We start from the raw sequence: 23939 nt of genomic DNA, 5'->3' as shown, positions 1-23939 counted from the left end.
CGTACATGGCCTGGTTTCTACTGTTTCTAAGTGAAATCACTTCTGGTCATTCTGGATCTGGATGATCTGATTTGTGAAATCTAAGGAGAACTGAAATTGGAGAAAAATGCTTTATATTTTCTTCCTGGACGTAACATTCTTATGTTTTGGAAATTTCAATCACTACATTTGTCTGTAAATTTCCGGAGTTTGTCTCCTGCATGTTTTTTTTATTAAAAAAAATTTTTTTTTAATGTTTATTTATTTTTGAGACAGAGAGAGACAGAGCATGAATGGGGGGGGGGGGCAGAGAGAGAGGGAGACACAGAATCGGAAGCAGGCTCCAGGCTCTGAGCCATCATCAGCCCAGAGCCCGACGCGGGGCTCGAACTCGTGGACCGCGAGATCATGACCTGAGTTGAAGTCGGACGCTTAACCGACTGAGCCACCCAGGCGCCCCTCCTGCATGTTAATGATGACCCTTACTCTGCTGTTTAAACACCAGGCTCCGTTTTCTAGTGAAATCTGGGGTTCTGTGGCCATGAGTTCCTACTATGTACCCGGCACTGCTGTAGGAACTGTAAGTTCACGATAATAAAGACAGATGTATTTGTTGATGTAATTATTCAATGTGTAGCAAATATACCAAATATACTCAAGAGTATGTAATGGCTCAGATATGATGGAAGTTCATTTCTTCCTCATATGAAGTTCACGGTGGGCATTGCTGATGAGTAGATGCCTCATTCAAGTAGAAATTTGAGGACCCGGATTTCTTCTTCTTGTGGCTGTGACATTTTCAATATGCGGCTTTCAAAGTCTCAATGAGTGTGGAGGATTGCTTGGGGGGAGTTTCTATGTGCCAGGCCAGGACGGGAACACACGACTTCCATTCACATTGCATTGGCTAGTGCCCAGTCACACGACCTCCCCTAACTGCAAGGAAAGCTGGGAGATGAGACAGGAGGTTAGGTATGTGCCTGGTAAGAAGAGTCTTTGATGCAAACACAGCAGTTTCTGCTACAATAAATGAGTTCCTTGTTTTCGAGAAGCATGCACCTGTGATTTCAAAGAAGGAAAGATGCTTCAGAGTGTGACAACTAGAACCAATGGGCCAACTAACATCCCTGGCTTTGACTACTGTTTGCCAGGGACATAGCCATTGATCATTTGGCTTCCACAGATTTCCCGTGGGGAAAGAACGCATTGATGAAGAACACCAGAACTCTAGTCCGGCATTCAGAGAGCACCATAAGGACAGGGATCAGGTATCCACAACTTTAGTTCTGATAACAATAGCTAATATTTGGAAACTTCTTCCTGGATGCTAATCTAAGGATGTTACAAACATAGACAGAATAGAAGATTGAGACTCTACAGGAGGGGGAACACAATCTTCGCTTTGTGCTAAAGGACTAAATAAACAGGCTGACTGAGTCTGTGGCCCCAGTCGCACAGCTAGTGAATGGCTCATGCCCGGATAGTTTGACTCGGGAACTGGTGTTAACCTTTTGCTGTATGTCCTTGTTAAATGGGTGAATCAGTTATAAACCAAACCAACCCCTGCCATTGTGTTTTATGCACTGATCTCTTATGAGTTTAGTTAGGGTGAAGCTTGACCTTCCAAACTTAGTTGTCCTGTATACACAGATGACATTACGTTTCCGGATGTGCAAAGTGGGAAAACTGACTGTCTCCTGCCAGTGGAAAGGCTTCCTCCTCCCACGGGGCAAGAGCTTCCTTCAAGGACCTCCTTCTCTGGTCTATTCCATTGTCCAAGCTTTGGTTCCTTCAAGACTTTCTCCCTACTTCTTTAATAAAAGTCTAGATTGAAACTCAAAGCTAAGAAATGAATCATTTGTTATAGGTCAAAGCTGCCTTCCCACTCCTTGGTCCTAGCCAACGAATTAAAAAGAAAAACAAAAATGCAACCCCTTCTGAATTATTAAGAAGGGAAAATACTTAGATCCCACAAAAATGATACTGTCGTTCTGTGACTTCAAGAAAAATTTCAATTATCTTTGCTTTTGAAGGGAAGCACAAAAAGTCAACTATAAGATTGTTTTCTGTTTGTTAACAAGTTCTGACTATGTGTTAGGCATGACAGCAGATTCTGGAAATATAAAGAGGACAATGATGTGGGCTAGGCAGGGAGGGAATGATGAGTTGCTATACATGTCAAGCGCCAAGCAAGTGTAGTGGGGGGCTAGAAGGCAGAGTGACTGCTTCCATCTGGGAGAAGGATATACCCAGGGTAAATGATAAAAACCAGACCATGTTCGATAATACCATTATTAGGCATCATTTTTGCTTCTTGATCTTAGTGGGTATGCCCCCAATATTTCACTGTTAAATATTTGTTAAGATGTTTCCTCTCTCCCGCATTCAGAGAGTATTGATGTAGTCCATCCATGGCTTGTTTTTGAAGGAGACAAATTGAATGGCATTTAGAGAATGATTGGGTATGCGAGGGAGTTAGTGTGTGGGGCATGAGGCGACAAATAGAGGCCATTTCCTTCAAGCAGCCTGAAGTAAGGAGGACCAGAACCAAAGCAGAGGCAGTAGGGGGCTGGGGCAGATAGGTGGAGATGCAAATCTAGAAACAAGATTGGACAGAGAGCTCTGGGCACCATCAGTGTGTGCGTTGTCTGTGGTAGGCAGTGAAAGTCATGGGACTGGGTGAGGTTCCCTGGGTAAGTATGCAAAACAGGGGGATAAATGAAACCCGATGTCAACGGTGCAGGCAGAAAGGGCCAGCCAGGCAATGAAACCAACAGGGTGCTTATCAAGTCTGATAACATCTGGGAGAGTGTAAGAATAGCTACCATTGTTTTGAGTGCTTACTATATGCTTGGCACTATGCTAAATACTTTTTCATGCGGTATGTGCTTTGATTCTCACAACAACAAAATGGTTATAAAGTTGGAATTATGCCCATTTTATAGATGAGGCGATCGAGGTCTAGAGAGAGTAAATAACTCACCAAAGGTCACACCGTTAGCCTGTGGCAGACCTAAGATTTGGACCCAGATTTGTTATACTTCAGAGTCTTTGTTCTTACCTCATATGGCTTGCAGTGCTAGCATCTGGGAAATTGAGCAAGGAGGGAGTTCAAGAAATACGGGGGGTGGGTGTTGGAGACATTGGCGGGAGAACATATTTGCTTGTCCAATTCTGTCTTGTCCGGACTAACATCAACAACAGTATGCAGACTCCTGTCTTTGGATAGTTGAGTAAAAGAATAAAGACCCCTGATGTGAAGGTGTCATGAGATCCCATGAGACCCTCAGTTTGGAAAGGAACTTGAGGGCAATTCGATCCCTGAAAATTCAGGCACCAAAGAGGCTGGAGGCAGGCGGTAGGTGAAAGAAACTAGAGCCTCTGACCAAGTTCCAGATTCCACTCTTGAAACACGTCATGATTGCAGCCAAGTCTTTCTTCCCATGGCTACCAATTCAGATTTCTCTTTTCATTGATTTCCTAATTCAGAAAAACCACGGCCCCTATCCTACCCTCAACACAAAAATACTAAAAGGTGTGAAACATCTACTCTGTTAGTGCCCTGAAAGTTAAATTTGCTGAAAGGATTCTTCATCTCTAGGCCAGTAATAACTCTTAATGGTTATTGAGTCTTTACTTTGTCTTTTCTAGGGAATGATTAAAGGGTTTTATGTGCATGATCATTTTTAAGACACATCAATCCTGACAGATAAGCATGACTTTTAGGCTCATTTTACCAATAAAGTCAGTCTCTGGGGTCTGCCCTCTTAACCCCTGCATCCCCAGGACAAAGGATACTGACTGGCAGCTGGGTGTTTTGCAAAGCCAAGGAATCTTCTCTTGCTTCTCACTGAATGAGTTAATGTTGATTCACTGTATGTAGAGGAGAATTTTCCATAACAGTTGTAATCTACATGCATCAGAAAAAGTTGAGTTTTGTTTTCAGCTCTTTCATGAACTTTGTACTTGGGTCACTTTGCAGACTTCTTTGCTTCTTAATGTTCCCACTGTTTTTATTTTAAAAACATTATTGTAAAACATACCTTACATACAAGAGTGTATAAAACATACCTGTACAGGGGCGCCTGCGTGGCTCAGTCGGTGAAGCATCTGACTCTTGATTTCGAGTCAGGTCATGATCTTGTGGTTCGTGAGGTCGAGCCCCACGTTGGGCCCTGAGCTGACTGTGGGAAACTTGCTTGGGATTTTCCCTGTCTCTGTGCCTCTCCCCTGCTTTTGCTCTCTCTCTCTCTCTCTCTCTGAAAATAAATAAATAAACTTAACAAAATACTTCTACAATGTGAAGAATAGTAACACAACCTAAAAGTGTCGCCTACCTGGGCCAGGAAATACTATGTTCTAAAGCCCAGAAGCTTCCTGTGCAGTTTTCCTGATTGAATTTCTCTCCCTTCCTCTGGAGGTGACCATTGTCTGAATTCTCTGTTGATTAAGTCTTTGCTTTTCCTTATAGCCTTATCACCTGTGATTGTCTCTAAACAGTGTATATTTTAGTTTTCAATGTTGTAAACTTAGGTTAAATGGAACCATACTCTCATTCTTGCTTCTCTCCCACCATCACGTTCTCGAGATTTCTTCATCATTGCGTGTGCTGTGACTCACTGTCTTTCACTGACCTGCACTGCACGGCTATTGGAAGGCCCCATCATTTATTTATCCATTCTTCCATCACGGGCTGTTTCTGGGTCTTGCCCTCACTGACAATGGAACTTTCTACATTCTGGGACAAAGTTCCTGTGTGTAGGTACGTGAGTTTCTTTAGGGGTGGAATGGCTGGATGTAACTGCCCTTCTGCCTCTAACCTTGGTGATTTCTCTTCTACGGGGATGTTAGGAAAACTGATGGATGGGGGCAGTTACAATTAAGTGATTTAGGCTTGCCTGCTCTAGCAACAGACTGGCTCGGTTCAAAGTCTGGTGCCACCACTCACTGGCCATAGGTTCTTGGGCATCTCTCTGAGCCAAAGTTTCCAGATTTGCCCATCTGGTTAAATGAGAGAGCCTAATTCACAAGCTTATTCGGGGAATTACGTGAATTAATGCTTGTCAAGGAGACGATTAGCACAGTCCTCCAAGACAAGAAATGTTGGGGAAATGTCACTTTTTGTATTACCAGGTGAAGGGACTTCAGGAATCTTTCCTCAGTCACTACTTCTTCCCCTCCCCCTCCACCTCCCAACCCCTATCCAGAAGGACAGCAGAGTGACTTCTCCAACACGGAGTCGGGGAGAAGAAATGAGCCTAATGGCTCAGTCACTGTCATTTCAAACAAGCCAGGCCACAGAGGGATGTGTTCTGGTCTGTCTCCGCATGAGGTAGGTTAAGGGGGACTAGCTCTGCCCTCAGGGGGAGGGGTCTGTGGTTGTGGAGTGTTGTCTGTAATTGGCGATCCAGTCCAATTCAGGGATCAAATATATACATTTGCTTACTTGTGTATGAGCTAAAGCCTTGTCCTGTGGCCACTTCATCAGTAGTAGGGCTGTGTTCTGGTCTCCATCTGTCCTTCCATGTTTCACTGCTCAGGTTCCAAGCTCTGGAGTGGGAAGAAAGAGGGTATCATTTCTAGACTCCCAAGACATCAATGCTGAATGCTCCATACACATTACTTATGACAATGCAAAATGTTTGGGGAGCCTCTTAAGTGTAAGATGCAGGGCAAACTCCCTTGTGTGCAGGACCAGAGTTGAGCTGTTCAGGTAGGTTCTAAGACCCAAGTCCCATCTGGAAATAATCAAAGATACCCAAAGAATCTGGTTAGTTCATTTCATGGTATGAATGAAACAGTGTTGCCCAAGGACAGGCAGCTGATCTGGGGATTAAAGCTTCCCCAGCTATCAGTACATCTAGCTTTCAGAAAGGGATACATCCTGGCAGGCTGCTGCCTTCCTGATTTGGCAGTCAGCTGAAGATCTCCAGTCCCGAAGTCACAGTTGGCAGTGTGGTCCTGTAGATCATACGGGGATCAAGCTGATGTGTGTGTGTGTGTGTGTGTGTGTGTGTGTGTGTGTAATGTACATGAAGGGAAGAAGAAGTGAATGAATGCTGAACATATTGAATGTCTGTTGCTATTGAAAAGTATTATTGTTTTGAATCTTTTACAAATAGTAGAGCTTTCTAGATTTGCATGATTCAAACAGTGAGAGACAGAGAGAGAGAGAGCACAGAGCACAATAGAAAGAGATGGGGAGAGTGGGGTAGGGAGTCCTCAAAGCCTCTGGATGCTCTGGTCCTGCTTTTACCTCCTATTACATGCAATTTCCCTAATGACATTTATAAGATGAATAAGTTCTTTTCAAAGAGACCGAAAACATCTTTGGGGGAAACACAGATGGAGATCTGGGTTTCTAAGTGCTGCATAAGCTAAAAGCTCTCCTGCTCCCACTGCCTTCCCTGGCCGCTTTCCAACATGTTTCTCCGGCATCTGAAGGCAGAAGGTCATCTCGGTTCTACTGGGAAGTGCAGCTGTCGGTCCTTCTTCCTTGCTCCGGGTTCCAGGGACCCTGGCTCTCCTGCTGGTGTTTTCCATCACTGTCGTTTCAAAGAGCAACGCAGGATCAGGAGAGCAGCATCCCGCCACGTGAAAAGCTGTGTTGCAGATCTGCTCCCAACTGGTTGGCGACAGTGAAGTTCCTTCCGTAACGGGGGCCTCTCTCGCTCCCCTATCCGAGTTCTGGCTCCAATAACCGGTGTCTTGCCATCTCCTCCTGTCTTGCGGACTGGAGTCCGACGCGGGCCCCGTGGCTGGGCTGTGATTTGCTGCCCGGCGTGGCTGTGCTGCCGGTTTGAGTATCCGTGGGTGGGACACCCAATCCATCTTGGCCCTGTCGCCCACCTGTGGGGCCTCTATCTCTGGCAGAGATCAAGGACAAAACCCTACAGGGAGTGTGGCGGGGTTGGATCACAAGGAGGTCAGATAAGTGAGGCTGCCAAAGAGGCTAAAATACTGAAATGTTTCCATAGCTACTATCCCAGGTCCCTCGGTGTCCTTCCACTGTTCCCTGCTGCCCTCAGCTGCCCAGGCCCCTGCCTCCGGACTCCCAGGATCCAGCAACCAAAAGGGTAGAACCCATACAGTCTGGGCCTCTGAGACCTCACTCCAGGTCCTGGCACGGACAGTTCTGACCGCTCATTTGCCCGTAAGTAGGGCAGGGAAGGCTGGGGTGTCAGACTGGCTACAGGTTGGTGAGGTGCCCAGACAGAGACGGGGGGCTGGCAATGCCCTGCAGTGGACAGCTGGGAGCAAGCAGAGGTGGCCACAAACACTCCTGCAGTTGGCACACCCTGGACGACACTGTCACCCACTGGGGAGACAGCCTGCTCCTCGGGAACCAGTCACCTCTGCAAACCAGAGCTCCCCACAATGAATTATCACAGATTTAGGTTGAGAATAACACAGATTTCTTCCCTCGCAGTGCTGGAGGTCAAAGTCTAAAATCAACGTGTCAGCAGAGCTATGGTGCTCTGGAAGCTTCCGGAAAGAATGTTGCCTTGCCCTTTTCTGCATTCCTTGGCTCATGGCTCCCTTTTCACATCATGTTGACCTCTTGCTTCCACCATTACATCCCTTATTCCCCACTCTGACCCTCCTGCTTCCTTCTTATAAGGACCCCTGTCAATCCATTGGATCCACCTGGATGATCCAGGATCACCCTCTATCCCAAGACGCTTACCCTAACCACACTTGCAAGGTCCCTTTTACCATTTTCACAGGTTCTGGGGATTAGGGCGTGGACATCTTTTTTTTTTTTTAATTTTTAAAAATGTTTTATTTATTTTTGAAACAGGGAGAGACAGAGCATGAACAGGGGAGGGTCAGAGAGAGGGAGACACAGAATCTGAAACAGGCTCCAGGCTCTGAGCTGTCAGCACAGAGCCCGACGCGGGGCTCGAACTCACGGACCGTGAGATCATGACCTGAGCCGAAGTTGGCTGCTTAACCACCCAGGCGCCCCATAGGCGTGGACCTCTTTGAGGGGCTGTTATTCTGCACAGCACGCTCCTCCTCAAGCTTGCACAGTTCCCCAGGCATGCCAGATGACAGAGTGGTCCCCACGTGTGGTGGCTTCGCGTGAGCCTCACGTACAGGTGCACCTGTTAGCTCCCAGAGGGGAGACTGGAGTATGAGTCAAAATTCATACGGCAGTATGACAAATAGATTCACAAAGTGGGTCACGTGAAAAATGTGAACTTCCACATGTGAAAGTATGAGAATGACACATGTCAGCTGTGCATTGAATAGTTTTATTGAATGTAATAATAATGAGGTGGAATTGGGGGACACTCCTGGAAAACAGCAGCGTATTTGTAGAGTATGGTTTGCTCACGACACAAGTTCCTTTTACCGCAGTGTGCCAGGCTGCCAGAACAAAATACCACAGATTGGGGGGGCTTGGCACCATTCATTTTCCTACACTTCTGGAGGCTGGATGTCTGAGATCAACGTGTCAACAGGGTTGGTTTCTCTTAAGACCTCTCTTTTTGGTTTGCAGAGGGCTGTCGTCTCCTTGTGTTTTCACCTGGTCGCCCCCTTATCCACACGCCTCTGGAGTCATCCTTTTATAAGGATACCAGTCATATTGCATTAGGTCCTACCCCAAAGGCATCATTTTAACTTTATCACTGTCTTTAATGTTTTTTAAGTGTTTATTTATTTATTTTGAGACAGAGAGAGAGCAAGTGGGGAAGCAGCAGGCAGAGGGGGACAGAGAGGGAGAGTGAGAATCCCAAGCAGGCTCTGTGATGCCAGCACAGAGCCCGAGGCGGGACTCGATCTCACCAATCATGAGATCGTGACCTGAGTCACAATCAAGAGACGCTTAACCGACTGAGCCACCCAGGTGCCCCTTCATCACCTTCTTTAAAGATCTTATTTCTAAACTTGTTATATTCTCAAGTACTTGTTATATTCTTGTGGGACTTCAACATTTGAATTTTGGGGGTACACAATTCATCCCACAGCATCCACTCTGCCCAGATTCCTACCACTGATCCTTCCTAATGGTCTTTTTCAGGAGATTCATGTTTAACTGGGTTTAGACATTAGATAAACCCAGGAAAGGTTGTCATATGAGGAACTGTGACTTATTAATCTGATTTGTGAATATAGTACATGTTTTCTTTAAAAAAATTGGAATGTACTGAAACGCTTATAATAGTGAAATAAAAAATATCTTTAAAAAATCGTAATATTAAAATTTTTTTTAATGTTTATTTATTTTTGAGAGAGCGAGAGAGAGAGAGAGAGAGAGAGAATGAACAGGGGAGGGGCAGAGAGAGAGGGAGATAGAATCCAAAGCAGGCTCCAGGCTCTGAGCTGTCAGCACAGAGCCCAACGCAGGGCTCGGACTCATGAACTGTGAGATCATGACCTGAGCTGAAGTCGGATGCCCAACCCACTGAGCCACCCAGGGGCCCCCTTTTTAAAAAAAAATGTTTTTACTAACATTTGAAATATATCAATTATGGACCTTGCATGGCACATGATCTGATTTAATTTTCTTAACTCCGTGAGACAGGTCTACTGTACAGACAAGGAAACTGAAGCCCGGAGAGATTATGGGACTCATCTAAAGTGCCACAATTGGAAAACAATGACTCTGTCAAACCTTGGAGCCCACCTTCTCAATCACCCATGAAGGGATGCTGCCCTTTGTAATTTAGAGTGTTGTTACTTTCCATCTCCTCACCTGATTCTGCCAGCAACATGGAGGGTTGGGCATTAGTATACCCACATTATAGACGAAGAAACTGAGGCATAGCTTCTTAAGTATCCTGCCCAAGGTTGTTCGCGGGAAACAGGCAGTGAAAATGGGACATGAAGCCAAACTTGTAACTTCGAAACCCTCATCACTATTTTCAGAATGCTGCTAGCTTCTGAAAGGGCTGTGGCCAAATCAGTTAGTCAGTCAGAGGATACATGGGTTCACAGAAGCCAGAGACCAGGTCCTTCAGTTGTGAGACACATAGAGAACTCCAGAATGGACCTAAAGCTCTAGGCCCTTCTTGCTCAAAGTGTGGACCACTCATCAGCAGCCAGTATCACCCAGGAGCTTGTTGGAACCACAGAAGGTCACGACCCACCCTAGACCCATTGAACCAGAATCTGATTTTAACAAGATCCCCAGGTAAGCCTTGCGCGCATGAAAAGCACACACACATACACACACGCACACACATCGATACCCTATATCATAGAACGATCTGTGGTCATTTAAACTTCTCTTCTAAAGAAGAGATAACTGGCTTGGTGGCCAATATCAGGGGGGTGGCATCCCAGGTTGTAGGTTGTTTTTGTGGTTGTTGTTTTGTTTTGTTTTAAATAGACTATTTTTCAGAGCAGTTTTAGGTTCACAGCAAAATCGAGGAGAAGGTGCAGAGACTTCACATATGCTCCCTGCCCCCCACATGCACAGTCCCCTATTAGCAAAATCCCCATCAGATGGTACCTCTGCTACAACCGATGAGCCCACATTGACTCATTGTAACCCAGAGTTCATAGTCTACATCAGGGTTCACTCTTGGTGTTGGACATTCTGTGGGTGTGGACAAGTAAAGTCTCCCAAACTGGAAAATCCTATTCAATTGTCTAATTGATGCCGACATTTACATGTCTAGTGTGCACCTCAGACTTCGTGTGGCCCACACTGCATGCCATCACCCAAGGACGATCCCCCCAGAGGCCTCCCATCTCCATAGTGCGACTCCACTGGAGTGGTGGCAGTCGTGGAGACAAGCCACGCCCCTCCTCCTCAGAGCCCACGTTGGTCAACCAGAAAAGCTCCTCTGCCTTGTCCTCAAATATATCAGAAACCTGAGGACTTCTTTCTGTTGTCTTCTTTAGCTGTTGTTAAAATTGAACGGTCAGACCTCAGTTTTGTTTAGGCCAAGGAAGCCGGACAAATGGTTCTCAAATTCATTGTGCTTTAGAATCACTCAGGACACCCGCTAAAAGCCCACAAGGCCAAGTCCCGTTCTCACAGATTCTGACTTGGTAGCTCTGACGTTGGGCCCAGGAATCTGCGTTTTTGCGAGGACCACGCCCCCACCCCCAGTGGATTTTGGATGACGGTTGTTCGTGGGTCGAGTTTTGGGAATTATATCTTTACAAACGCTATTTTGTGACCGCGGTGGGGGATTTTAAGTACACATTTCAGAAGCAGAAAATGTTAAAGAGACGAGAGCGTGGCATCTGATGCAGAAAACTTAGAAGAGAGGGTGGTGTTAAATGTTGCCATTTCCTTCAGATCTCTGAGCTCTATTGAAGATTGTGATCAGTGTCCTCTGAGACCAAATCACCATTTTCAAGGTCAACTGTGGTCAAAGCATGTTGCCTTCTGTCTTCCTGCTGGTTCCCCACTAAAAGAAAGAACGTTTTATGATGAAGAGAGGCTATTTCACTCTCTCAGCCTAACAGACTTGTGTCAAATGTCTTCCCGGTTAACTTGAATGATAAAGTACAGGTAGCGATACCATCTTCAGCCAGGCAGTCCTGGAAAAAAAGACAATTTCATTTGAAAAAGAATCTTTTTTTTTTTTTTTAAATTTTTTTTAATGTTTATTTATTTTTGAGACAGAGAGACAGAGCATGAACAGGGGAGGGGCAGAGAGAGAGGGAGACACAGAATCTGAAACAGACTCCAGGCTCTGAGCTGTCAGCACAGAGTCCGACGCGGGGCTCGAACTCACGGACCGCGAGATCGTGACCTGGCTGAAGTCGGCCGCTTAACCGACTGAGCCACCCAGGCGCCCCTGAAAAAGAATCTTGAGTCAGAAACTTGTTGGACTAATCCAAAGTTAAACACCTGTTGTATTGAATTCATGCGCTGTGAATTGTTTCTGTGTCACAGACATTTTGCAGGTTTGGTCTAAACTTGAGGGCAGCAAAAACTTGAGATCCAGCATGATGTAAATGCAGAATAAACATCCGCCTTGTCTTTTGTGTGTAGCATGACACTCATCTGTTTTCAGATTTCCCAGGGTCTGCCTTGGAGGCCCAGTGGAGAAATCCTGGCAGGACTGCGGAGCGTCAAGCCCCCTTCCCTTGTGGCTGGTAGGTTTCCGTGTTCCGGGTCTCAAAGGGAGGGAACTGCGGCCATGATTATGTTCTCCTCTCTATGAGGGTAGATGAAAGTCATGTGAATAGACGAAAATTGCTCTTCTAGTGGTCCCCTATTTGGGGCCCCCGAGACTGTGCAGGAAAAGAAATAGAACAAGGGTGGTTGATGTTCTGAGTTGAGGCTGATGATAATCGAGAAGCTGTCATTTGGAAGAGCCTCTATGTAGAGAGGAAAAGTACCCAAATGAAACCAGCTCACAAAAGATGTTCAAAGGAGCAAAATGTCACATTACCAGAAGCTTAGCCCTTCAAGCACCAACCTTCATTTTTAAAGCATGTCTGAGGGGCGCCTGGATGGCTCAGCTGGTTAAGTGTCCGACTCTTGATTTTGGCTCAGGTTATGATCTCAACGGTTTGTGAGTTCGAGCCCTGCACCAACATCCTCTAAGCCCTGAGATCCTCTCTCTCTCTCTCTCTCTCTCTCTGCCCTCCCCTGCTCATGCTCTTTCTCTTTCTCTCTTTCCCTCAAAATAAACAAATAAAACTGTGAAGCATATTTGATGAACATCTTTCTGAAACTTTATCACATGTTTTCCAAAAGTGCTTTAAATGGGGAATATGGAGCACAATTTAATGTCAGGGCAGGGAGGGCTGATAGAAACTCAGACTCTAACTCAGTCCCTCTGCTTTGCAAGTGCAGAGCTCAACCCCCCGAAATGCTGGGGGACTCACACCAGGCCACATAACCCATTCACAGTAGAACCAGGCTTTGAGAAATACTTGGAAAAGTCTTTCAGTTCCACAAGTCCACTCTTCCCTCCCCCTTTAAAGTGTTATTACTCTCTTATCTAATATTTTTAAAAAATAAATAATGGGGGGTGCCTGGGTGGCTCAGTCGGTTAAGCGTCCGACTTCAGCTCAGGTCACGATCTCGCGGTCCGTGAGTTCGAGCCCCGCGTCGGGCTCTGGGCTGACGGCTCAGAGCCTGGAGCCTGCTTCCGGTTCTGCGTCTCCCTCTCTCTCTGCCCCTCCCCCGTTCATGCTCTGTCTCTCTCTGTCTCAAAAATAAATAAACGTTAAAAAAAATTTAAAAAAATTAAAAATAAAAATAAAATAAATAAAATAAATAATGGCTAAGGAAACTTATGCAGACTTTCCCGTCAGGTGCAAATCTAGTGTTTGGAAGGTCAGCACAGACGCACTAAGGACGAAGGTAAGCTATCACTCAGACCCACGTGTTCTGTCTGCTCAAGCTTATTGATGCTTTTCTGCACACTGCTTCCAGATAAAGCCTCTTGCTTCCCAGACTTTATCTCCGTGTGCACACCACCCTCCCTTCGCCCCTTCAGTCCTGAACCGGCGGCTGCTTCTATTACTTTTGTTTGGAGCAGAGTTTTGCTCAAGATTTATCTTCCCAGTGTTCACATCTTGTTTCTTATTTTCCTAACAAACAGGAGACCGAGTGTGGGAAGTACTTGTACAGTGATTGCATTGCCCGCCAGAAAGGCCATTGCACACATGGTTAATAGCATGAACAACCCATTCTATTCTTTCTTTATAGAAACCCCCTTAGGGTTTTGTGTTTTTTTTTCAGATGGAGAAGATAAAAACTGTTTTCCCTGCTTCATTTTTCCTAACCCACCAGATTTCCGGAGTGGTGTAAGGGTAGCTGATGAGAAAAGTTAAGACTGCCTGGAACATGTAAAATGTATTTTTTTTTTCCATATGAGAGAAAATATAGATTTCTGGACAAATGATTTTAAGACCCCTAATATGGTGACGTGATGATTCTTTTAAAGACTATTCATGATTCATTACTGTGGCAGTGCTATTAATTTCCACTCCCCTAGGGGCGCCTGGGTGGCTCAGTCGGTTAAGCGGCCGACTTCTGCTCAGGTCATGATCTCGAGGTCCGTGAGTTCAAGCCCCGCGTCGGGCTCTGTGCTGACAGCCCAGAGCCTGGAGCCTGTTTCAGATTCTGTGTCTCCCTCTCTCTGACCCTCCCCCATTCATGCTCTGTCTCTCTCTGTCTCAAAAATAAAATAAATGTTAAAAAAAAAAAAATTTCCACTCCCCTATTTCATGGTGGCTGTGAGCCTAGTCTAGAAAAGACAAAAAATGAGAAGAACCATTGCTTCCACCACTTAGGCTTTTACTTGGAATCGCTGCATTTACTTTTCTATTGTGGCACAAAAATGAGCGCCTGCTGAAGTAGACAAAGCAAGACGTACAATTGTAAGTAGGGAGCTCCATACATTTTGACATACATGTGCGCTCACGTAGCTATCGCTCAGATCAAGATAGAAAAATCTGCAGCACGTCAGATCGGTTCCTTATGCTCTCCCCTGCCCGTGTGCAGCCCCCTACTAGACGTGACTACTCCTGATTTTTATCACCGTCCGTTAGTTTTGCCTTCTGGTGGACTTCATATCGACGGGAGCACACAGGGTGTGTCTTTTGTGTCTAGCATCTGTCGCTCCACATGTCTGTGAGGCTCATTCGTGCTGGTGCTTGCATCAGTGGATTTTTCTTTCTTAAACTAGGTAATACATTTCATTAGCTGACTATATCAGAATTCAACCATTCTCCAGTTGATGGACATATGGGTTGTTTTCCATCTTGGGTCATTATAAATAAGGTTGCTAAGGACACACTGGCATATGTCTTTTAGTTGGCACAAGAACTCATTTCTCTTTGGTACATACCCGGGAGCGGAATTTCTGGCTCAGAGGGTATATGCTTGTTTAACTTTAGTGCTCATGGCCAAATGGTTTTCTAAAATGGCTGAGATCCCATCAACGGTGCGTAAGAGTTCCAGTTGTATCCATAGTACAACTCAAATTAACTTTTGAGTGTGACCTGAGGTAGGGGTCAGGGTTTATTCCTTTTCCTTCCCTGCCGTATGAATATCGAATTGTTCCAGCACTACTTAATGCAAAGGCCATCCCATTTCACCACGGTATGGTGGCATTTTTGTCGGAAAGCAAGCGACAGCGTATCTGTGGGTCTATTTCTGGATGGAGGAATTCTACTGTTAGTGTATTCACTGCATGTGTTGTAGTGGGTGCAGCACTGAATGGGCATCAGGAACCTCGGCCTCCAGGGCTGGTGTCTCCAGGGGGAGCCAGGAGACTTGGCAGTAGAGAACAGATTGATCCATTTGCTGCCACCCAACCCTCCCTCTTGGCTTCTTGCGCCCCATCCTATGTGAGAGGTGAGCACGTCTACCTTCGTCAATGCTGATTACACCATGGGGGACGCCTGATGCAGACCTATCCAGCTACCTGATGGCCTTCAGTTTCTCTCCCTCTTGGTAATTTGGCCTGGGAGTAACAGAGACTAGTAATTTGCACTGACAGGTGCTACAGAATAAGTTTTGTGGCCCAGTGAAGAGATGCCAAGGCCACAGGGCAAGTTTCAGTTAAGGGAGAAGGTGCAGAAATGGCCCAGTGAGAAAGCCAGCTGAGCGAGAGAGAGAGCGAGGGAAAGAACGGAAGCAAGGTACAAAGAGAAATGGTGGAGACACCAGACGAGAGGGCGACATTCAGAGAAAGATTACTTGAAAGCTCTGTGAGAGACCCTCTTAATCAATCTTCCAACAGTTCCTGGAGAAAGAACAGGAAAGATGCACAGAGGGGGTCTTTGCCATCAAAACACCCTCTCATCCTGAGGCACAGCAGAATGCTTTCTATAATTGAACAAAAATCACGTACAGATATATTTTAATGATTTCCTTTTCTTCTTAGACCCCCCAAGTAACTTTGAAGGGTGTTTTACACAAGATCTCATGGATTTTGGATCCATCGCTGCAGGCCTGGGAAAACCCTGCTCTTACAGCTCTCCCTTCCTCCCACCCCTGCACTGGAGTCAGACTGGATGTGCTTTGCCTGGGTGAGGTTTGGACTTAAAAGCTTCAGTTTCCCATAGGTTGTGTATCTTTGTTAGGAAGTCTTATTTTTATTCAAACTAGCTTGGGTATTTCTTGCAACCAAACAAATTCTGGCTAGATCCCTTGAAGTGTTTGTTACTTCTATTGTCCTAGGTACTCAAGAGGGATGTTGGCCACCTTAAGTGGAACTTGCCAGAGAAGCTAAACACACACATGACAGGGCAGGAAGCAGGGGAAGAGCAGCGAAAGGAGGCTTCGGTTTGGGTTGTCACCCCCCACCCCCCCAGGAATTGAAAAAGGGGAATAAAATAAACAATAACACCCAGAACATATTTTTTTTCCTACTGAAAACCAGGTATTATTATCCATTCATGAAATTGTCGTGCTAACGTGCTCCCTAAAACCTGGAGAAATGGCTGCCCTCAGTGTTTCTCTAATAAAATCCACGTGCAATGAACATGACTGTTGTCTCTGAGGGTAAAGCAAGAAACTGTAAGTGAGGGCTCAGAGAATTTGGGAACAGCTAAAACTCCAACTCCAATGTGATTTGTCATGAGAAAAAGGAAGTCGAATCAATCACATAGTGTCCTGTGAGGAGAAAGGGTAGGCGAACAGGAAAGGGCGGGATCAGCTTGGAGCGTGCAAAGTTGTCCGTGTGTACCTGGCACTGTCTGGATGAGGGAGACGCTCTGGGGCAGCACCAGCTTTCTGGTGCCTGGAGAAGGTCTGTCTCCTGGCACAGGGACCATGACCTGGAAAAACACCTGGGTGACTATCCACTACCTTCCTTTGATCTGATGCCACACACATGGCTCACTTCTGATCACCAGTTGCCAATATGTCTCGCCAATATGTTCTGTGAGTGGGAACACCATGCCTCAGATAGGAGTAGCAGTATTTTAGCCACTAGCGAGAGATAACTCCCACTGTCAAGTAATACGTCTGTAGTTTGGTTCATATATTTCAGTGAGTTTCAGCGGTAAAAGTCAGCATTCTTGTTCTCACCCAACTCTGGTACACTAACAAAATTAAGAGCACGATTCCAGTCAGCTTTTTCCTGCAAATCACCTACGTGGTTGTCCCTAAGTTACTCTATATCGCCATGAGAGTTAAGGGCCATAGGAATCCTCTTGTGGGCTATAATTTCTAAAGGCATTTACAAGAACTTTGCAGTGGGTACGTAAGAAATGTCTTTGCAAGGGTGCCTAGGTGGCTCAGTGGGTTAGGTGTCCAACTCTCGATTTCGGCTCAGGTCATGATCTCACAGTTCGTGAGATCGAGACCCACATCAGGCTCTGGGCTGACAGAGTAGAGCCCGCTTGGGATTCTCACTCTCTGCCTCTCACTCGTGCTCTCTCTCTCTCAAAAATAAATAAATAAATAAATAAACATTAAGGAAAAAAAAAAGAAATGCATTTGCATCAGAAAGCCCTCATATCTTCAGAATTTTCAGCATTTTGTGATTTTGATGGATCAGATAGGAACAGAAATAGAGCATGAGAAATAAGGTCATGTTTTAGTTTGCTAGGGCCTGCCATAATAAAATATCACAGACTGGCGGGCTTAAACACCAAAGATTTACTTTCTCACAGTTCTGGAGGCTGGAAGTCCAAGATCAAGGTGCCAGAAGGGTGAGTTTCCTGTGAGGCTCTTTTCCTTGGTTTGGAGATGGCCACCTTCTCACTGTATCCTCACATGATCACCCCCGTGTGCACTCACCCTGTCCTTTTCTTATGGTCACCAGTCATACTGGATTAGGGCCTCACCTAATGGCCTCATTTTAACTTAATCACCTCTTTAAGACATTATCCCTACATACAGTTATAGTCTGAGGTACCAGGCTTGGGATTTCCAACATATGACTTTGGGAAGATACAGTCCAGCCCATACAATGTGGTAAAATCTATCCTGTCAAGGCAGCAAGCCTTCTTGACTAACCTTTCTATTGTTTTGGTGAGTTAGAGTAAGGAAGAATTTCTGGGGATTGGTAGACTCCCCCAACCTTAGCACTCACACCAGGCAGGCAAGGTTACCTTACCTGTCCTAGAATGTCCACCCCCTGCCCCCACCCCACGCCAGAGTCTGTTCTTACAGAAAGCATCATCGAAAGTCAACTTGTAATTATTGCGTTTCATGGACAGATGCACAGCCAACATAAGATGTCATGGTTTTAATCTCAAAACCAGTGGGTAGGTGAAGAATATACATATCCTAAGCAGTGCAGGGGTATTGGTCTGATTTTAGTGAAATAGTTGTTGTTTAGGAAGAAGGACTTTTCTGTGGGGAATGACCAGTAAGCAGGCCAAGAAAGGGAGAATTAGTACTTCCTGTGCTGAGACACAGCTTCCCAGAATTCTGAGGATTTTGCCAGAGTCCAGCTGGTTCTCGGACGAGGTTGTTAGACTTCTCAGGGGGGGCCTATCAAAGGTCCCTCCTCTAACTGCTGGGCAGCCAGAGTCCACTTGTTCTCTGCCAATCTCAGCTCCAGATTTATGAAAGATGAGAGGAAGCAGTTGAGTCCAAACTAGCTGAACCATAATCTCTGTTGCCCTAGCAATGCCCCTAGGGGTTCCGATGATGGACTGTGTTTTTCCAAGCACGATTTCCTTCACATGCCACTGTCAGCTGCCAGGATAGGGTCGCTGTGAAGAGGGTTGTAAATAAACTGAGGTTTGGCAGGATAAATGGCCTCAAATAAGAGTTAGAATGACCAATGCATTTATTTGTTTATTTATTGAGCATCTGGTAGGGTCAGGTGTTGTTAGTGGAGCTAGGGATATGCTTCTGATAAAATAGATAACAATCCCTGCTCTGGTGGGGCTTTCACTCTATTGGGAAGAAACAGATAACAAAATAAAACCATTAAATGAAATATATCCTATGTCAGATGATAATGTATGGTTGGAGAAAAATGAAGCAGGAAAAGGGAAGGGTCCCAGGTGGTTGAGAGTTTCACAGTGGTAAAGGGTGTCCAGAGAAGGTTTCACAGAGAAAGTGACATTTGTGCAAAATCTTGATGAAATCAAGGAAGGAAGCTGTACAGCTATCTGGGGGAAGAATGTAGTAGGCAGAGGAGATGCCCAGCTCCATGACATGAGACACATGCAGGAAAAGTAAGGAACCCAGTGTGGCTAAGTGAAGAGAAGGGGGGAGGACAACAGTAGGAGATGAGGCGGTAAGGCGGGGCTAGGGCAGGCCAATCCCATAGAGCTTTGTGGGCCATTGTAAGGACTATAACTTTCCCTTTGAGTGAAATGGAAGCTGTTGAAGACTTTTCCCCCTTAGCTTTATTGAGGTGTAATTGACAAATAAAATTATGAGATATTTAAAGCATACCCTACGTTTGATACATGTATACATCGCGGAAGGGTTCTCCCTTTGAGTTAACACATCCATGAAGGTCAACTGGTGCAGCCACTATGGAAAACGGTATGGAGGTTTCTCAAGGAATTAAAAATAGGACTACCATATGATCCAGCAATCCCACTTCTGGATGTTTATCCAAAGGAAATGAAATAATTATGTGGAAGAGACATCTGTACTCACATGTTTGTAGCGGCATTATTCAAAGTAGCCAAGATATGGAAACAACTGAAGGTTTTGGGCAGGAGTAGCATGACCTGAAAACTTTAAGAACAGTTGAGAACAATTCCAAGGGAGGAAAGCATGGAGGCAGGGAGATCAATAAAGAAGCTACCGCAATTATCCAGGAAACAGATGGTGTTGGCTGGGACTGGGGTGGTAGCCGTGGACTGGTGAGAAGTGGTTGGATTCTGGATACGTTTTTTTTTTTTAAATAAATTTTTTTTATGTTTGAGAGACAGAGAGAGACAGAGTGTGAGTGGGGGAGGGGCAGAGAGAGAGGGAGACACAGAATCTGAAGCAGGCTCCAGGCTCCAAGCTGTCAGCACAGAGCCCGACGCGGGGCTCAAACTCACGAACTGTGAGATCATGACCTGAGTGAAGTCGGACGCTTAACCAACTGAGCCACCCAGGGGCCCCGGATTCTGGATATGTTTTGAAGGTAGACTCACTGGGATTTACTGACAGCTGGGATGTTGGGTATGAGAGGAAAAGAGGATACAAGACTGACCTCAAGGTTTTAGACTGATGAAAACTTGAAATCTGGTGCTAAAGTGCCTAGAAGTATTATCGGAGGTATTCTAATCAAATGGATAGACTTTGGAGTGTCTGATACTCAGACATCATCGTAGACTCCTCTGGGATTACTGAAGTATATAAAATGCTAAAATTCTCCATTCTCACTTCAAGGTGACACCTCTAACTCCATTCATTCTTTCATTTCCTCATTCATTCCATTCATTCAACCTTATCTCAGATGCCAACCAGGAACTCCCTATTATTCTTTGAGATCTACATGAGCTTTATTTGAACACCACCATCCCATGCTATGTGCAAGTCCAATGGTTTTTCAGGGATTTCCATCAAGTATCAGGGGAACTCTGGCTCTTCTGGCCTCCTCTGAATCCTGGATACCAGCTGCCCCCAATGCTGCATTGGTTGTGCCCTCACACTAAACATCTGTGGGTGTTAGGCACTCTACTGATGATTTGGGATGGGACACCCGTTTCTCCATCTTTTCTAGGAGTAAGAATTATTTCCTTCATTGTCTTCTGCATATCAGTTTAGTGGACATGTTTGTGACTTAAGCTTGGACTTCATCCCAAGATCTTATCTTAGAAAAACCATGTCCTTAGATTAATCTGAAAGGTTCTAGGCAAAACTTGTTTGTTTTCTCGAGGTTTCTCTGGCTGTTGGTTGGAATAGGGACTGAAGGTAGATGAAAGTGTGGGAAGGTCCATGCTCCTTGCCACCCCCGTCACCGCCCCCCCCACCCCCAGTGTCGTTGTCTGTACTTGCATTGTGCTACACTCTTTGTTTTGTTTTTAATTTTTGTTGTGCATTTATTTTGAGAGAGAAAGAGAGCACAAGAAGGGGAGGGGCAGAGAGAGAGGGAATGAAAGGATCTTAAGCAGGCTCCGTGCGCTCAGTGAAGAACCTGACGCAGGGCTTGAACCCATGAACCATGAGATCGTGACCTGAGCTGAAATCAAGAGTCAGACGCTTTACGGACTGAGCCACCCAGGCACCCCTATGTTACACTCTGTTAAAGGTGCCCTATACTAGTGCTGCTTGGGGTCCAACTACACATCAGCCAAGTAGCTATTATGGCTTTTACTTTGCTCTCTATAACCCTGGCACCCAGCTATGGGTTTGGATCAGAGAGGGAACCAAGTTACAACCACCGTGCTGTAAACAGCCTCCTTTCCCTCTACTCACAGGTGTGTTTATTAAGCCCTGCTACTTTTATCCAGTATCTTCTTCTGCCAGTCAGTATTTGGCAGACCCACACGGCCACTTTACCAAATGTGCCCAGACATATCCGGCTGTCATTTAGACTCCATCTGGGACCTACGATCTTATGAATAAGCTTCTTCATGACACTTTGACCTCAGTCAATGACATTTATATTGGTCTCGAGTAAAACTACTTTTGCGTAGAAAGGATATCCAGAACCTGAGATGAACATGGTCATAGTTAAATAAACCATGTGTGATCATTTGTTGTGTCTTTTCATGTCCATACTCAAAACAATCCCCTTACAAAGTAGTTTCTAAGTATCCTGGCATTGCCAGTGAAGGAAGCCAGAATATCCCTGAATTCATGCATCACTCAGTCAACGCTAATTTCAGCAGGTATCTGAAGACATGGGCCCCATCCAGTCACTGCCCTGTTGGTTTGTGGCCAATGTGGAGAGTCTGGTCAGAATGCACTGAATCCCACCGAAAGCTTGGTCAGACTTCTTTGTCAGATAGGAGGCCTTTGTGTAAAAAGAACAGGGGAAAAATGCTATTATACTTACTAAAATATAAAGCTTTTTCCGTTAAAACCACTAATTACTTATAAAATGCAATAGGAGGAAGAGTGATAAGTGAGTAACAACATAAGCTTGCAAGCTGCAAAGATTATTTTTAGTGTTATATTTTTGTACAATATTCTACATAATAACGTTTTATTAATGTGAGAACTTGATCATAAGATTTTTCTTTCCTGGCTCAGTTTTCTGTAAATGTATTAGCTCATCACAATTTATACTTTTAGCAGCTTTATTTTCAATTGATATAATTGAAAGACCTCAGTTGCTTTCGACCAATGCGAGATTGTAAATCATTTTTTTTTTTATCATTTTCCATTTTGAGAAGGTTCTTTCTGTGGACAACCATGATCGCAGTTACTAAGATTCCTTTATAGTTTGAACAATGTGACCTATGTGTTGAGAATTCTTTCAAAATAGAATTTTTAGCACATCTAGAGCTGATGGTTCTCGCCGACCTATTTTTCTAAAGGGATTTGACCCTTCATCCAAATCTGCGTTGAGTAAGTCTGAAATGATTTAATTTTCACTGTTAATTTGTACAATAGCATTTTAGTCTTTCTCCTGGTGGTTCCTGTAGCACGTGGAGGCAGGGCAAGAAACAGAAAGTGTTGTCGTGATACAGACATCATTCCAAAAGCCTGTTTTGCTTCAGTGCAGCAAAAGTTCATTCTAAAATCATCTTCCTCAAAGATTGGTTCTTCTGAAACTTTATCTGAAAATTTCTCTCTTTTCTATCAGCTGTGATGATCTTTACATCTTAATTTCTAGGCTTGTGCGTATTTGCTTTGTGATGTTGCAGTAGGTTTTTTTTTTTTTCACATTTATTTATTTTTGAGAGACAGAGAGAGACAGAGCATGAGGGGAGGGGCAGAGAGAGAGGGAGACACAGAATCCGAAGCGGGCTCCAGGCTTTTTTTTTCACATTTATTTATTTTTGAGAGACAGAGAGAGACAGAGCATGAGGGGGAGGGGCAGAGAGAGAGGGAGACACAGAATCCGAAGCGGGCTCCAGGCTCCGAGCTGTCAGCACAGAGCCCGACGTGGGGCTCCAACTCACGAACCGTGAGATCATGACCCGGGCGAAAGTCGGACGCTTCACTGACAGAGCCACCCAGGCGCCCTGATGTTGCATTGGGTTTTAAAACTGGAGTTTCTTTCAAGAATTAGAATAACTCCCTGCTTATCTTTATTGCAATATCCACGTGTATGTCTCTGTTTTGTAATAAGTTATCGGCAGAGGTCACTGCCCAAGAGCTAGCAGTTCCGGTCCTGGTGCTCAGGTCCAGAAGTTGTCTGTGCTGATGTTGCAGGGGTGGGCTCCGGAGGTTGGATGGACCAGCCGGCCTCCCCCTAAGGGTCTCATTGTTGCCCTTCTTCCTCCCTCGGCCACATGCACTGTTGCTGCTGCTGCCTCAGTTACCGCAGTCAACCTGTGGCCAGGTCCCACCTCCCTGAGGTACGCACATGCGCTCCAGGCTGCAAGGCCAATTGCTCAGACCCCAGCTTCCCCCCTGTGCCTGGGAGTGAGTGTGGCCGTCTGGTGCATCTCTGCTGCTCACAGGCATGCCCCATTTCCCCATCGGACTTCACCTACAAAGCACAAGTTCAAGGTTAAAATTCTTAGAAGTCTCAAGGCAGTGATGGCTGAGCATTAAATTAAGAATGGGATCTTTTTGAGGGTGGGTCCTGTCCCACTACACAGATTGTGTGCCTGTAAAACCGGCCCTGGTGTCATGTGACGTAAAGCAACTCTATTTTGCAGGGTGACTACAGGGAGGAAAGAGTAAGGGAGCTTGGATGGCCGAAGGTATCTCATGCTTAAGATGTCCAAAATGGAGCTCTTTGTCTCCTCTGGCCTCCAAATTCCGACCTTCAGCAGGCTTCCCTGTCTCCATAAATGGCTATCCCATTTTTCTAGCTATCCAGGCCCAAGTCTTGGGGTTAAATGCCACCCCTTTCTCTTATACTATATGACTAGCTCTTCCTTTAAAGTATATCCCTAATCTGACTGCTTCTCACCTCTTCTGCAGCTCCTGCTCTGGCCTGGTGCTTGGGGTTCCATGCTTCTGTCTGTACCTTCTAATGTCCATTCTTAAAACA

This window comes from Panthera uncia, chromosome B1 (genome assembly GCF_023721935.1).
Source record: "Panthera uncia isolate 11264 chromosome B1, Puncia_PCG_1.0, whole genome shotgun sequence".
Taxonomy (NCBI): Eukaryota; Metazoa; Chordata; class Mammalia; order Carnivora; family Felidae; genus Panthera; species Panthera uncia.
The sequence above is the reverse complement of the archived record's forward strand: the minus strand, read 5'-3'. Positions refer to the sequence as shown.